Below are 16,265 nucleotides of genomic sequence, written 5' to 3'. Positions count from 1 at the left end.
TAATGGAAGTTCGGTAAATTTGTTAACTTAAGTGGAACGGCTCATCAGAAACTTGTTCACGTTGGACTTGAAGACAACCATATTATAGACAGCTGGAAAGCAGGAAAACGGAAGACAATTCCACAGGCGTGCAGTTCTAAGAAAGAAGCTTTGATCATGGAATCTATGTTTAGGTTTAGGCACAGATAAAGAGTGGGGAAAATTATTGATAATGTTTTCAGCTAGACGAGTGTTTCTTGTGAAAGTTTGGCGAGGGGGGACCATAGATTGAAGCTCAGTTGAACACTTTCCAGGAAAATAACGATAAAGCAGAGACAAACTCGCAACATCTCTTCTGTGAGATAGATGTTGCAGCGAAGAGAAAATCACATCTCCCACCAGGCCACGAAGTCTATTTTGAACCCTATCAAGTCAGGACAAGTCTTTTCTAGCAACTACTGCCCATATGTGCCAACAGTATTCCATACTTGGACGTATCTGGCTCTTATATAGATAGAGAATTGCATCAACAGTGAGATATCTACTGGATCGATAGAAGGATCAGACCATTTTTTCCAGCGGTCTTGGCAACAGATTTGATGTACGTATTCCATTTAAGATCAGGAGTAAAGGCCAAGACCAGAAGCCTGTCAAAACTTGAGGCCTCCCCAAGACGAGAACCATTCATTTTAATTGATGCCAGATGGGGATCAGAACGTTGATGATGTAAAGATAGAAGCTTGGTTTTAGATACATTAAAAGTAACCAGCCACTCCTTTCCCCATTGTACAACGTGATCAAGATCAGAGGAGAGAGAATCGGAGAGAACTTGGTCGTTTACTGTCTTAGATGTGCTACCATAAATGGTAGTGTCGTCAGCAAAAATGTCTACGAATGATGTAAGAATGTGATTTGGAAGATCATTAATGTAGATCAGGAAAAGAGTTGGGCCAAGGATGGATCCCTGAGGGACTCCAGCATTCATACTGTGAGCTTCTGATTTTTGCCCATCAACTACTACTCTTATGAACCTATCAGAGAGAAATGATTTAATAATTGAGAAGACATTTCCAGCTATACCATAGCTGGAGATCTTGTGAAGTAAATCTTTATGCCATACCCTATCAAAGGCCTTTGATATGTCAAGAGCAATTGCCCTAGAAAGGTTGCCTCTGTCGAGAGATTCGCTAATCCTATGAGATATAACTGTAAGCACATCTGCTGTAGATCTAGTAGAACGGAAACCATATTGTGTGTCATTAAGAAGGTTATTTTTGCTGAGATGGTTGATTACTTCTCTATTTAACACAGATTCCAGCCCAGAAGCCTGTCAAAACTTGTGGTCTCCTTACGACAGACTTTTATATTTGTACTTGCTTTTCCTGACGAGAATACAAATTAATATAGCTCCACCTGTAAACACTTACGTCTAATAATTGTGTATGAAATTCCTAATTATCAGTTAATTAGTTAAAGAAATAACGCATGCTCATACATACGCATGGGCATATACTCATTCGTAACTTTATTTAGTAGAGATAGATATCTTGAACAATAGTCTAACTGCATCTAAAGTCGTATTCACTTAAGTGGTAAACCCCATTTTTCCTTTCCAAATAACTAATCTGTCGGAGACAGCGGGCGCCTATTTCAAGTCTTGGTATACATTAATCTTTCTTTTCGATCGTGATGTACTAAATATAAATAAACTCCAAGCAATGAATCATAATCTGAACAGGTTTAGGGGCCTCAAGGTCTACGATTAATTTAGCATCGTTACGTAAATCCAGATTTCCTCCTCTCTCAGTCACCCTCTCTCTTTCACGCTCTTCGCACGTCGCTATTTATGTATCTCTATCTCTTTCTTTCTCGTTCTCCCTTTCCTGCGTTCTTTGTCTATATCTGAAGGTATACCGTATGCGTTGTGTGTGGCGTACGGTTTGTCAGCGCTTACTGGAGTATATCCCAGGGGACTTGCAAAAGAGACAAGGACGCTGCATCAGGATAATTTAGATGAGGATAAAATATTCTTGTATAGTTTCTTTCGTCTACTAATCTTATCTTTGATATTATTGTATATATATATATATATATATATATATATATATATATATATATATAGATATGGTAATCTCCAAAAATACTGTTAGGGCTTACAACATGGCCGCCAGAAGAGTCACGTGATCCGGTTGATCCAAAACATGAATCGTGCAAATGGAAAATGGAAAACGCAGCCTTGAAGGCAAACTTTGACAAACAATCACAATTTGTTTGTATTTAATTTTTTGTTGATATAATGTTGTTATAAAAATAGGCAAACTTTGAGAAACAAATTAAATGACCGTTCTTAATAAATTATTTATTATTATGATATTGAAAAACTGTTTTTGTACTTAATTATTATGCTTGTTTGTCAAAGTTTGCTTTAAATTTGCGTTTTCCGGTTTCGTAATGCGGCGATTCATGTTTTGGATCAACCGGATCACGTGACTCTTCTGGCGGCCATGTTGTAAGCCCTAACGGTATTTTTGGAGATTACCATATATATATATATATATATATATATATATATATATATATATATATATATATATATAGTCATCCACATGCAATACTGTTTCGTTGTATCATAACTCATCAGTGAGGCTAGACATACACCTTTCCGCAGCTGCAAATTGAACCTACAACCGCCGCAGTGACAGTCGGCAGCTCTAACCATCGTATCACGAATTAGTGCCGTAAATATTTCTCCTCGGGTGTGTGTTATACTCATACCCGCCCGTCGCAACCATCAGTTTGTTTACAAACATATTAATAGTGGGCCTTGCTTCATTCCTTAAATACACGTTAGGTGCAAATATATTTACAAAGTGCATTAAGAATTAATTATATAGTGTTATAAATTGAATTAAAAAAAAATCTTAATGCTGTAATATTTTAAGCTACATATTTATTATAATTTTTACTAAAATATCTTGTCCTTTTCTTTTCCAGTTTTAACAACTAGTCCTTTACTTTTCTATGTTTAAGCTTAACTATATTACTTTTCATGCTAGCATTTTTCTATTGTAATCCATGATTTTTTCAGGCGTCCAGTAAATTCACTTTTCTTTGTGTAATTTCAGTCTTACGGCACTCGTCTGCTTTCAAAAATATTCCGCAATTATCTTCCGTTCAACCTTTCATTCATTTCCCCTGTTTCACTTGTTACTTCTCTTTTCGCGACACCAGTTACTTGGTAGAAACAGTAGTTGCTGAAGAGACGTGGTTACTATGGAAACCACTCATAAATGCATCGCACCCCTCCTTACGTTTTTTTAACGATTTTGAACACCAGTAAATTCATCATAACTTTTGTTTTACTGAACAAAAATTGAAATTTTTTTCACAATATAGTTGAAAACGTGATATATATAAACTGTAATACTTGTTTGGCATTTGGTTGAAATATGAGTCAGCGGTGACATTTTAAAGCAGTTCTAAATTACTAAAACTGCCACTTAACCATATATTCAAGCATTACCGTGTTTGAATCATATTGAAATAAAACTCCATGCGTAAATTATAGTATTGAAACTTCCTACGCAACCGCATTGAATTTTGGTAATGTTGTTCGAAAAAAGGTTCTTACGCGAATGAATGTTGATCCGTTAAAACTTGAGAAAAACTCATTTCCCCGCACAGCGTAGTTGACCGTAAATATTAACTGCTTATGACTTGAATTATTCTGCTTGAATTACAATGTAAGCCTGTAACTATTGATTTTAATTAAGATCTAGCCAATCAGTGCCCGTTGGATTCTATTCCTATTGATCTGTCCATGAAAGGTTCTTAATGACTCAACTATTAATTCCGCTCTTGTTTCACAATCAGAGGAAATAGATGAATAATGATTTTCAACTAGTTGCAATTCAAGTCCATGGTAACTACAACATCAATACCACAAGTTATGTCGTGATTAAACTGACAAATAGAATTCAGGGCAAAGTAGTGAAAAAAAAACCTAATCGAACTTCAATTTCGATTAAATTTCTTACACTTATTGATTAAAATGCAAATCCAGACGGTTTCACGCTTAGGAGTAAAGCTCATAGCATCGGACGGCCCCACAGTTACGGTCTTTGCTGTTATTTCTAATGAAAGCAAAATCATGCCTCTTCTAACCTTTGAAGTCGGTTTGAAATTCACCACCTATGAGTATCTAGATATGCTGAAAGGTGTGGTGATCCCCTTGTGCAATCAGGTAGCCGCTGGCAGACTCTGGGTGTGGCAGCACTCTCAACCCTGGTTCACAAGTCCAAAGAGGCTCAGGTTTGGCTTCAGAAATAGTGCTACGATATTGTAGCCTTCTATCACTGATCCCACTACTTGCCCGACCTGAACCCGCTGGACTACTTTGTTTAGTCATACGTCGAGAACATTACCAACATGACCTCCAACACACCAAAGTCAGGCTGATCGCTACCATCCGCCGAGTATTCGCCGAGCTCCCGCCGACTCTTGTGGAAAAGGCATCCTCTCAGTTCCGGACATGTATCGCGGCAGTGATTAAGGTTTAATTTTTATTTTTTTATTACATTTTCACCCCAAACAAGGCACATTGACAATTTGGTATCAGGGGCAACAACTACTGGGGTACTATGTAGGAGTTTGGGTAGCAAGATGTCGGTTCACGTTACACTTGAACTTCTGCATGTCAGTACAGTTGGGAAAGCAGGGGCCTGGAATGGAATTCCAAAGTCTAGCGGTTCTGGGGAAAAAATACTGGAGTAGAAAGCTCTTTTACATCAAGGGATTTCTACTGTGAAGGGGTGGGATTTGGCTGCTTGTCGGGTTTGTTGAGGGTGTTTACGTCGTTGGGGCACAAGTGATTGCAGTTCGTCAGAACAGTCACCATTAAAATACTTGTAGAACAGGCAGAGGAATGCAACATTTCGGCTACATTGAATATATCTCCGCTCTACTACGTAGAAAAGTTAATTAAATTGATTTTTACTATAAATGTTTTGAAATAAAGCTGTAATGTTATCGTTGTACCCGGTAATGTTATTTTATTTAGGGCGAGCATCTTATCGTTGTACCCTGTATACGCTTACACATGAGAATTCATTTCGTGCAGTGTTCTTATTTATTATTATAGAGCAAGTTCTCTTGTGATTATGATTGATTATTATATAGTGCCCGATGTCTAGTAGGGGCCGTGCAGCATGGATCCTAGTTTAATTCGCTTAAATATGATATTTTTTCACACAGATATTGCATTATATATATGTATATATATATATATATATATATATATATATATATATATGGCGATTAAGCTACACTGAATATTCGGCGTTTCATCCACTCTAGGACTCCTCAGGCTTATGCGCGAATTCTGTGGTTATTTATCGTTTTTATATGCTCATCTTCTATTTATATATTTAGTTAGCCAATCAGCTGTCTAGTATCAACCGCGCCAATTCCTATCAGCCAATGGGCATGCATTTTATCGGACAAAGGATCTGTTTTAAAACTAGGTTAGTGTTTTTCTGTTTTTTATTGTTAGTGTATATACAAATATATATATATATATATATATGTGTGTGTACATACATATATGCACATATATATACATATATATATACATACATATATGTGTGATCGTTTATGTATATTCATGTTTATTTAATTTATTTATTTGTTTCTTTTCTTTTTTTTGTTAGTTTTAAAACAATTTTGTATCGCTATCCTAGAGTAAATTTTATTTTGTAAACACAGTTATTTGCTATTTCTCTTCTACAGTTTAATAAATGTTCGGGTTCTTTAAAGTACAGGATAGCAACTTTTTCATGAAGGCATAATCTACATGGATCGTCTTTGAAACCTTGTATATGACGGCCTTTTCCCTTCTTTACCACAGAAAAGAGGTTTTGAGCCTATCACTTTACTGTCGTTATTTTCATGGAAGGTGACCATCTGAGCGTCAATCTATTGTTATATATATATATATATATATATATATATATATATATATATATATATATATATATATATTTATATAAGAGCGATTAATAAGTGTACTGTGGTCACGGAAAGAACAGAATTATAATCGTAATTGGTGGGATTCGGGTATAATTTTATTATTATTATTATTATTATTATTATTTATATTATTATTATTATTATTATTATTATTATTATTATTATTTAAGGGTAAAGCTAATCTGAAACTTGTTTATATTGGACTTAAAGGCGACTATATTGTACTAGCTCGGGAACCGGCTAACATAACAGATGGCGACAAGCAGGCAGTACTAGGAAAAGATATTTGGTCACAGAAGTTGCGTGTAAATTTCGAAGCAAAGATTGTGGATGAAATTATTGGTTGTAGCTTAGTGAATGTTTTTTTGCTGTTTTTATTGTAAATGTTTTGCAGGGGGAATAATAGATTGTAGCTCAGATGGGCGCCTTCCATGAAAATAACGACAGTAAAGAGATAGGCTCAAAACCTCTTTTCTGTGGTAAAGAAGGGAAAAGGCCGTCACATAATAGGTTTCAAAGACGGGTTTTAACTCTATCAGTGAAGAGTTAGAAGATCCGAGCAGCGCCTAGCGCGTGCACAGATGTTCTCTCTCTCTCTCTCTCTCTCTCTCTCTCTCTATATATATATATATATATATATATATATATATATATATATATATATATATATATATTTAAATAAGGGGTTAGTCACCAACTATGTGTATTTTTTTACATTTTTTAACGTGTCTTGGTTTTTCATTGAGAATTATGTTTGGATCATTGTAATAATGTTTTTAAATCATTGAAATCGTTTTTACGCATTTCAGACGTTCTGTAAAGCGTCCTCGTCAGAAATTATTTTCAAATGTGTTGGAGATGTAAAATTGCATTTTCGTAGTTCATTTGAAGTGTTTCCAAGGGGTGGATGCGTGAAAGTGTCTATTATTCATTGGCATGTTCAATTTTTATTACTCTTTTATTGGGCTTGTCGAGGCCGCTGACCTCGGATGTAGTCACTCTCGTGTTGTGTTTCTCTCTCTCTCACTCTCTCTTTCTGCTTGTGGTTTTTTCCTATTTCCTTTAGGGTAGGGTGTGTGTGTGTGTGTGTGTGTGTGTTTTCTTTTATTGGTTTTAGAATGTGTGTACTGTTTTATAGTATTATGAGATTATTTGCTTCCCTAGGAAGGTTACTGTGATACAAGGGCGTTACTAATGTGTATGTGTGAGGAAGGGGGAACCAGCTTTTCTGAAATAAGCGTAGGGGTACTTTCATTCTATTTTGATATTTATTTTTTGGATTCTTGGATTTTAGTATTGTGATTTTTCGTTTCAGTCTTTTCGGGTATTCTTTATGTTTGTTTAGAAAGAGGGGTGTATTTAAAAATATGTATAGGGGATTTTTTAATGTTTCTATGTGGGTATGGCCAGACCCAGCATCGGTTCCTAGTGTGGGGAAGATTTTGTTCCCCAGAGGGGGGGCAATTGGAGGGGGTATAGGTATGAGAGGGGGATGATAGAAGGGGTGATAGTTGTCTCAGTCATGAGGGGGGTCTCTTCAACTGACTGAGGAAAGAGCGAGGTGTTGGAACAGATATTCTACTATCGTTCTAGGTGTTTCCTAGTGTTGTTGGTTTCGAGGTTAAGTAGGATTTGTATTGTTCAGTGTGTTGTATTAGAGATAGGGGTGTTATGTCTGTGTGTGGTTGTATGCGCGCGCGTGTGTGTTTTAATGTGTCGGTTGTGATTTATGTGTGGGTGTGTATACGTGTATGTATATGGATGTGCATGCGAGTGTGCCTTGCATTTCATGTTTTTGTGTGTTGATATTAAGCTCTGTTCAGTTCAGGAGTGAATCTTGTGATGACATTTATTTCCTGTGTAAGTAAATAAAAATAATTGTCTGTTTGGAAGATTGGCATTATTTTGACGCTGTTTCCACTGCATGTGTGTACGTGTTTTGAAACATAGAGGTGTCTGTTATCTGCAATTTTGATGTTGCTCTTATGTAATGCCACTCTGTTGCTGAAATTTTTGGTGGCGCCTATGTAGGATTTGTTGCATGCTGTGCATCTTAGTGCATATACTACATTTCTGGAGGTGGAATTAAGATTCTTTTTTATTTTGAATGTTTGTGCTGGGTTTTTGAATGTGTATGTGTTACCTTCTATCATTATGTCACATACTCAACATCGCGGTTTGTTGCATTTTGTAAGTCATTTTGTAGTGTGTGGGACGAGTGTTGAGAAAGTTAGGATGTGCTTTAAGTTTTTGGGTTAGCGGTTGCTTTTTATTATTTTTGTTGTTTTAAGTATGTTGTTTAGTTTGTCGTTCTGATTGAGGAGGATAAGGTGTTTTGCTATCTGTGTGAATAATTCTGGGTTGTTTGTGTTGTGTGTAGAGACGTATGCTAAAATTTGTTCTTTGTTGTGTATTTTGGGGGTTCTTAGTTGTTCTATTGGAATTTGTTCAGTCAGTTCAATACCTTTCTGTATTAGTTGTAGTGGGCATTCTCTTTTCCGCAGTGTTATTTGTAGTTCATTCAGTCTTGTTGAACGGAGGTGTCTGTCTTTTACTATGGTGCAGGGAGTAGGGTATTGATTTTAGTTTTTAGGATGGTGGCTTTTGAAGTGGAGGTATTGTTGAGTGTCTGTGGGTTTGTGGTAGATGTCTGTGATTATGTTGTTGTTTTTGGTTGTTACTAGGATGTCTAGGAAAGGTAGTTCTGTGGGGCTTTGTTCTAGTGTGAAGTTTATTTTTGGGTGTATATTTTGTAGCAAAGTGTGGAGTTCTTTGATATCCCTCATGAGGTTCTCCAGAGGATAAAGCAGTCGTCTAGGTATCTTTTACAAGATTTTATGAAGAGTGTTTTTATATTGTGGCTGTACTTTTGCTCTATCCTTTCATAAAGGGTCTCTTCCAGGAAGGCGAGTGTAAGGGTGGCATATGTCGGTGCCATTTTAGTACCCATTGATGTGTCTAGTATTTGGATGTAGTTGTCTTTATTGAATTGGAAGGAGTTGTTGTTGAGTATTTTGTCGAGTCTATCAATCACGAATTGTTTATTGAATCTGGAGTGTAAAGTCTGTGTATGTTTGTCAATCCAATATGCGATAGCTTCTTTTCCTAGATTGTGTGGGATATTGCTATATAGGCTGCTAACATCGAATGTGGCTAGTATTGTCCCATCGTTTACTGTTTGTGGTAGGGAGCTAAGAAAGTGTGTGTCATCTCTTACAAAACGTCTGACTAGATTGATGAAGGGCTGTAATAGTATATCTATTAGGTTGCTAAGTCTGCTTGTTGGGCATGATGGTCCTGCTACTATGGGTCTGAATGTGAGGTCGTTGGGGTTTGGAGTGCTTATGTACTCTGACTTTTGTATGTTGATGACATGTCTTACCTGGTTAGATTTGTGTATTTTGGATAGCCCATAGAAGATGTTTGTTTTTGTTGTGAAGTTTTTAAGGAATTTTTTTCTTTTTTAGTTAATGTACTATTGTATGCTGTGCAGAGTTTTATTATTTTAGATATGGTTGTGCCGTCTATGTTAGAGCTAATTGGTTTGTAATAATTTTCGTTCCCTAGTGATTCTAAATTTTTTGTTTTATAGAAGGTCTTATTCATTATAACCACTGCGCCACCTTTTTCTGCTTCCTTTATAATTAACTGTTATTCTGTTGGATTTTTTTAAGTGCTTGATTTTGTTTTCGTGTTAAATTACTGGTGGGGTTTTCTTTTTGCTGGGGGTTGAGGTTCCAGAGCCTTTCAAAGAAGGTATTTAGTTCATTTGTGTTGATATGTTTGTTGGGGAAGTATGTTGATTTGTTTTTCACTAGAGAGTCGTCTGTTGCGTTATCTTTGTCATTAAGTATATCTATGAGTCTAAATTTGCGTTCAAATTCTTTAAGGTCTTTCTTTAACTCTGCTATGTTACTTTTGGGAGTGGGGCAGAATTTGAGGCCTAGTTTTAGTACTTCAATTTCGTCCTTTGTAAGTGTCTCTGTAGATAGGTTGATGACTTTGGGTTTTTTGTTGTCTAGTCTGGTGTTGTCATTTTGTGAGGGATTCCTAAAAAATGGTTGTGAGGGTCGTTAGTTTCGTTGATCACGTTATGGCTGATATATATATATATATATATATATATATATATATATATATATATATATATATGAGTAATTTTGCAATTAGTAGATAACAGAATCAGGAATCGACAATGCCCGTAAGCCACTCGGGGATAAATGTTATTTTGTGTACAATAATCAATGGGATAATATCGTAGTAATAGATGGTATTGGAGATTTGATAAAGCGTTTTACTTAAGGAGGCGATTAATCACGAATTTGTTTATGTTCGACTTGAGGATGTCCAAGTTGTAGTCAGGTGGGAAACAGGTAAACGGAAGAGAATTCCACAGGCGTGCACTTCTCAGAAAAAAAGCTATGTTCATGGAATCTACGTTTTGATTTAGGCACAGATAAAGAGTGGAGGAAATTACAGACAGTGGTTTTAGCTAGACAGGTGTTTTTCGTGAAGGATTGGCGAAGGGAGACCAGAGATTGGAGCTCGTAAAACAATAAATTGATAGATAAACCCTTACAAATGTATGTATTTGCGTTTGAGAAAATATCTGCATATTTAACATGTGTTTTTAAAGTTATCCTGTTGTCTTCAAGTTCAACGTAAACAAATTCTTGACGAACCGTCCCCTTAATTAATCCAATTTACCAAATTTCCCCTACTAACGATTACTACGATATTATCCAATTGGCAACCTACACTCAATAACCCTTATCCTCGAATGGCCTTCGGGTCTTGATAGGTAGTGACGGCTTTTGTAAAAAATGTCAACGTTATACTTACATACTTAGAGATTTACAAAAAACAAACGTAATCAGAATCGATAACTTTATTGTAAGCAAGAATAATATTAGTTTCGCTAGTATATATATATATATATATATATATATATATATATATATATATATATATATATATATATATATATATATAGTTTTGGAAGGATGAGATGTAGGTAAAGCAGTTTCTCATGTTTTTACTTATAAGGGAAATGGATTCCATATTGTTCATTGCTAAAGTGTTTTTTTTATACAATACGTCTGATGAAAGGCTGTACTTGTGAGAATTTTCAAACGACATATGGTTTGAATTTGTCTGAATAGTCTTGAAACAATTCTTGGTTGGTTGTTTTTATTTTACGGCATATCAACCCTTTTTGTGTTATTTAATGCCGAATCGAAAGATTTTGCAGAAAATTTTTTTTAATAGAATATATTTGTTGTTTTCACGTCGGTTTCTATTCAACCCATAGTTGGGACCCTAACAGGTACTACCACTCCGGGTCAGAGTGGACCTGGGAGCAGTGGTAATTAAAGGGTGGCTACACACTCCCCAAAGCCCACAAGTTGGGGCCTCACTACTGGATATAGTTTAAAGTCATATCCAGGACCCCCATTGAGGGACTTTTACCCTCTGCAGGGGGGGGCGCACTCGGCGTATTCTAATTCCCCACCGACAGGGCCATGAATCAATTCTATCTAATGATGAAATACACTATTCGTTGCTATCAATCTGTTCCTTGATGTTTTGACTTTAAACTGTATATATATATATATATATATATATATATATATATATATATATATATATATATATATATATATATATGTATATGTATATATATATATATGATGGAATACTGTTGCCATATCTGGGCAGGAGCTGCTAAAAACAGCCTATCCTGCCTTGCCAGAGTACAAAATAGACTTCGTGGCTTAGTGGGGGATGCCCTTTTCTCTACCCTGCAACCTCTCTCCCACAGAAGAGACGTTGCGAGGCAATACTTCTTTTATCGTTATTTCCATGGCAGGTGTTCGTTTGAGCTTCAATCTCTGGTCCCCCCCCCCTCGCCAATCTTTCACGAAAAACACCCGTCTAGCTGCATCCACCGTGAAAAATTTCCCCCACTCTTTATCTGTGCCTAAATCAAAACGTGGATTCCATGAACAAAGCTTCTTTCTTAGAATTGCACGCCTGTGGGACTCTGTTCTCTCTGCCTGCTTCCCACCTGACTACAACTTGGATGTCTTCAAGTCCAACGTTAATGAACCGCCCCCTTAAGTAAAGATTTCATAAAATCTCCACACTAACGTACTGTACTTGGAATTTACCCTTATCCCTGAGTGGCTTCCGGACCTTGATAAGTGGTGACCACCGTATAATATATATATATATATATATATATATATATATATATATATAATACACACATATTTATGCTAATTTAGCAAGATTAATGTTATAATGGCTACATCAGTTTATTGCCAACAGAAGAAACATCGTGTATATATATATACATATACATACATACATATATATATATATATATATATATATATATATATATATATATATATATATATGTGTGTGTGTGGTGTATGTGTGTGTGTGGTGTATGTGTGTGTGTGGTGTGTGTGTGTATATATATCTATCTGTTTATCTCTCTCTCTTTCTCTCTCTCTCTCTCTATATATATATATATATACGGATATATATACGGATATATATATTTAGAAAGAGAGACAGAGTATATAAGAGAGAGCGCGAGCGTGGGAGTGAGAGAGAGAGTTTAAGAGGGGAAGAGAACTAGAACTAGAATGTGTAATATGTTCTAATAATTATGGGTTCTTATCATTCTTTTAATTAATCGTTAGATGAGAAGATTACGAATCTGATGTGAAGCCTATTGTTTCTATTATTTTGCCGCAAGGCATAATTTTCCCAAACAGCTCGCACCTCGTATGGAAGTTAATGAGAACATATGTATATGATGGTATCATAATTACACCTTATTTGATACTTATATTTACGTTAATATTAAGTAATATTCATAATTAACAGCTAAGTATACAGAAAATAGTTGGAATACAATCAACAATCTAATTTTGCAAAATATTTCTGAGTTGCAAAAAGTATATTATCATATCATATAGAAATATGAGTGTATATATATATCTGTGTGTGTGTATGTGTGTGTGTATGTATGTACATATATATGTATATATATACATATATATGTATATATATATATGTAGAGAAATAAAAAGGAACAAACCGTATTGTGTTCATCAACGTTTCGTCTTTATTTCTAAATAAAGACGAAACGTTGACGAACACATAATACGGTTTGTTCCTTTTTATTTCTCTATTTTGTCGGAATACTATTTCCATTATTTTCATCATATATGTATATATATATATATATATCTGTATAAATATATATATATTTATATATCATAATTTAGGAATTTAAAATATGTGATTTGAAAAAGTTAAATTTCAAATATAGAAATTTTATTGTATGCGAGACAAAAAATATAGTATAGTAAAATATGTTGTCATTAACTCATGAGTTTTCGATGTTTATACATCTCATCGGAGGAAAATTATTAACAAATATTATAAAAGGTTTGCACCTAATTTGCTGAAGGTAATAAATATAGAAAATTAAATTAAATGTTTTTGCACACCATTGACAGCATAGTAAATGGTCTACAACAAAAATGAAAACTTGTTTCCATTAAACAGAAATGGAATCATATCGTCTTTTCTTGGGCGACCCATTCTATCGTTACACCCTATATATATATATTTTTTTTTTACATGAGGGTCACCACTTATCAAGGCCCGGAGGCCACTCAGGGATAAGGGTTATTGCGTGTACAGTAATCAATAAGATAGTATTGTAATAATCATTAGTGTTGGAGATTTGATAGAGTGTCTTACTTAAGGGGGCGGCTTGTCAGGAATTTGTTTATGTTGGATTTGAAGACATCCAAGTTGTAGTCAGGTGGGAAACAGGCGGACAGAAGAGAGTTCCACAATCGTGCACTTCTGAGACAGAAGCTCTGCTCATGGAATCTACGTTTGGATTAAGGCACAGGTAAAGAGTGGGGAAAATTATTGACAGTAGTTTCAGCCAGACGGGTGTTTCTCGTGAAAGATTGGCGAGGGGGGGCGAGAGATTGGAGCTCAGACGAGCACTTATCAAGGAAATAACGAGAAAACAAAGACAGGCATATATATATATATATATATGTGTGTGTGTGTATATATATATATACAGAGAGCAATATATATATACATATATATTTATATATATATATATATAGTCACCCACATACAGTATGGTTTCGCTGTTTCACAGCTCACCATTGCGGCTATATATATATATATATATATATATATATATATATATATATATATATATATATATATATAGTAATTTATAAAATGTATATGGCGATTAAGCTACACTGAATATTCTGCGTTTGATCCAACTATAGGATTCGTCAGGCATAAGCCTGACGAATCCTATAGTTGGATGAAACGCAGAATATTCAGTGTAGCTTAATCGCCATATATATTTTATAAATTACTAACTAGCTCTATCTACGTATTGAGCACTTTTGAAGTAAATACTTAAAGTTTACGCATAAATCTATACTTTCGCATATTAAGTTTATGCGAATAAATGAAGTAGTTATATATATATATATATATATATATATATATATATATATATATATATATATATATATATATATATATACAGTGATGATCATATTTATTGGCACGGTAAAATAAAAGTTAAATTTTGTCTAATAAATTCTAAAAAAGGGATTAAATTAAAGAAAATAGCAAAGTATATTATGTATTTTAACTGGCCTTTCCGATGCAGCAATCGGAATATAGAAAAAATAAATAACAAAGGAACAACAAACATAATTGCAAAAAAACCCTTGTTCAAAATTATTGGCACGATTTATTTAATAATCAATTGTATAGCCTTTGGCCTTGATTACATTCCTCAGTCGCTTTTCATAGTTTACAACCAAGTTGTTGCACTCTTCAGTAGTAATTTTAGCCCACTCTTCCTGACAATAATCCTCCAATTGAATAAGATTCTTAGGCTTCCTTTGCATTACCCTCAATTTTAATGTTCTCCATAGATTTTCAATTGGATTAAGGTCTGGGCTTTGTGATGGCCACTCCAAAACATTAATATCATTGTCCTCAAGCCATTTCTTAGTCAGTTTAGCCGAATGCTTTGGGTCATTATCTTGCATGAACCACCAACGACGACCAAGTGAGAGCTCTTTAGCAGAGTCTTTCAGGTTTTCATCCAATATTTTAACATAATCTTCCTTTTTTATGCTACCTGTGACCTTAACAAGTCGCCCTGGTCCAGAGGCAGCAAAGGATCCCCAAAACATCAAACTGCCTCCACCGTGCTTCACTGTGGGTATGGTGTTCTTAGGCAGGAAAGCTTCGCCAGATTTTCTGTAAATACAAGACACTTTATTATGGCCAAATATCTCTATTTTCGTTTCGTCAGTCCATAGAACACGTTTCCAGAATGCAACATCTTTATCAATATGACGTTTTGCAAAGGCTAGCCTTGCTTTCAGGTGCATAGGCTTCAATAAGGGAGTCTTTCTCGGACGACATGCTTTTAAACCAACCTCTCTTCAAAACTCTACCAACTGTATGTCGAGATACATTCACTCCAGAGGTGCTCTGTTCATCAACAATCTCCCCAACAGAGATCCTTGGGTTTTGTTTTACTTGTCGAACAATTTTCCGTTCATCTCTTGGGGAAAGAATCCTTTTTCTCCCTCTACCCTCTAAACTCATAACGTGGCCTTGCGATTTGAACTTGTTTATTATGGCTCTAACAGTGGATTTGAGAAGGTTTAGCTTCTTTGAAATCTTATCATAGCCCTCCCCATTGGTATGGCATGCTACAACAAGCTTCCTGACGTCTTCGCTGTGTTCCTTAGTTTTAACCATGGCGATTGAAAATTATAATTTAGTCACTTATAATAGTTTAAATAAATCGCTATCTAAAAATTATCTGAAAAAAATTATTCACTGAATTAGCGTTAAACAAGCATAATATGGCTATAAAAAAGTTCAGAAAGCACGTAAACCGGAAATTGATTGATATTATACTGATACTAAAAGAAAAACAAAGCCGTGCCAATAATTTTGAACAAGGGTTTTTTTGCAATTATGTTTGTTGTTCCTTTGTTATTTATTTTTTCTAAAATCCGATTGCTGCATCGGAAAGGCCAGTTAAAAATACATAATATACTTTGTTATTTTCTTTAATTTAATCCCTTTTTTAGAATTTATTAGACAAAATTTAACTTTTATTTTACCGTGCCAATAAATATGATCATCACTGTATATGTATG

Source organism: Euprymna scolopes, chromosome 41 (genome assembly GCF_053919585.1).
Source record: "Euprymna scolopes isolate OS-2025 chromosome 41, ASM5391958v1, whole genome shotgun sequence".
Lineage (NCBI taxonomy): Eukaryota > Metazoa > Mollusca > Cephalopoda > Sepiida > Sepiolidae > Euprymna > Euprymna scolopes.
The sequence above is the reverse complement of the archived record's forward strand: the minus strand, read 5'-3'. Positions refer to the sequence as shown.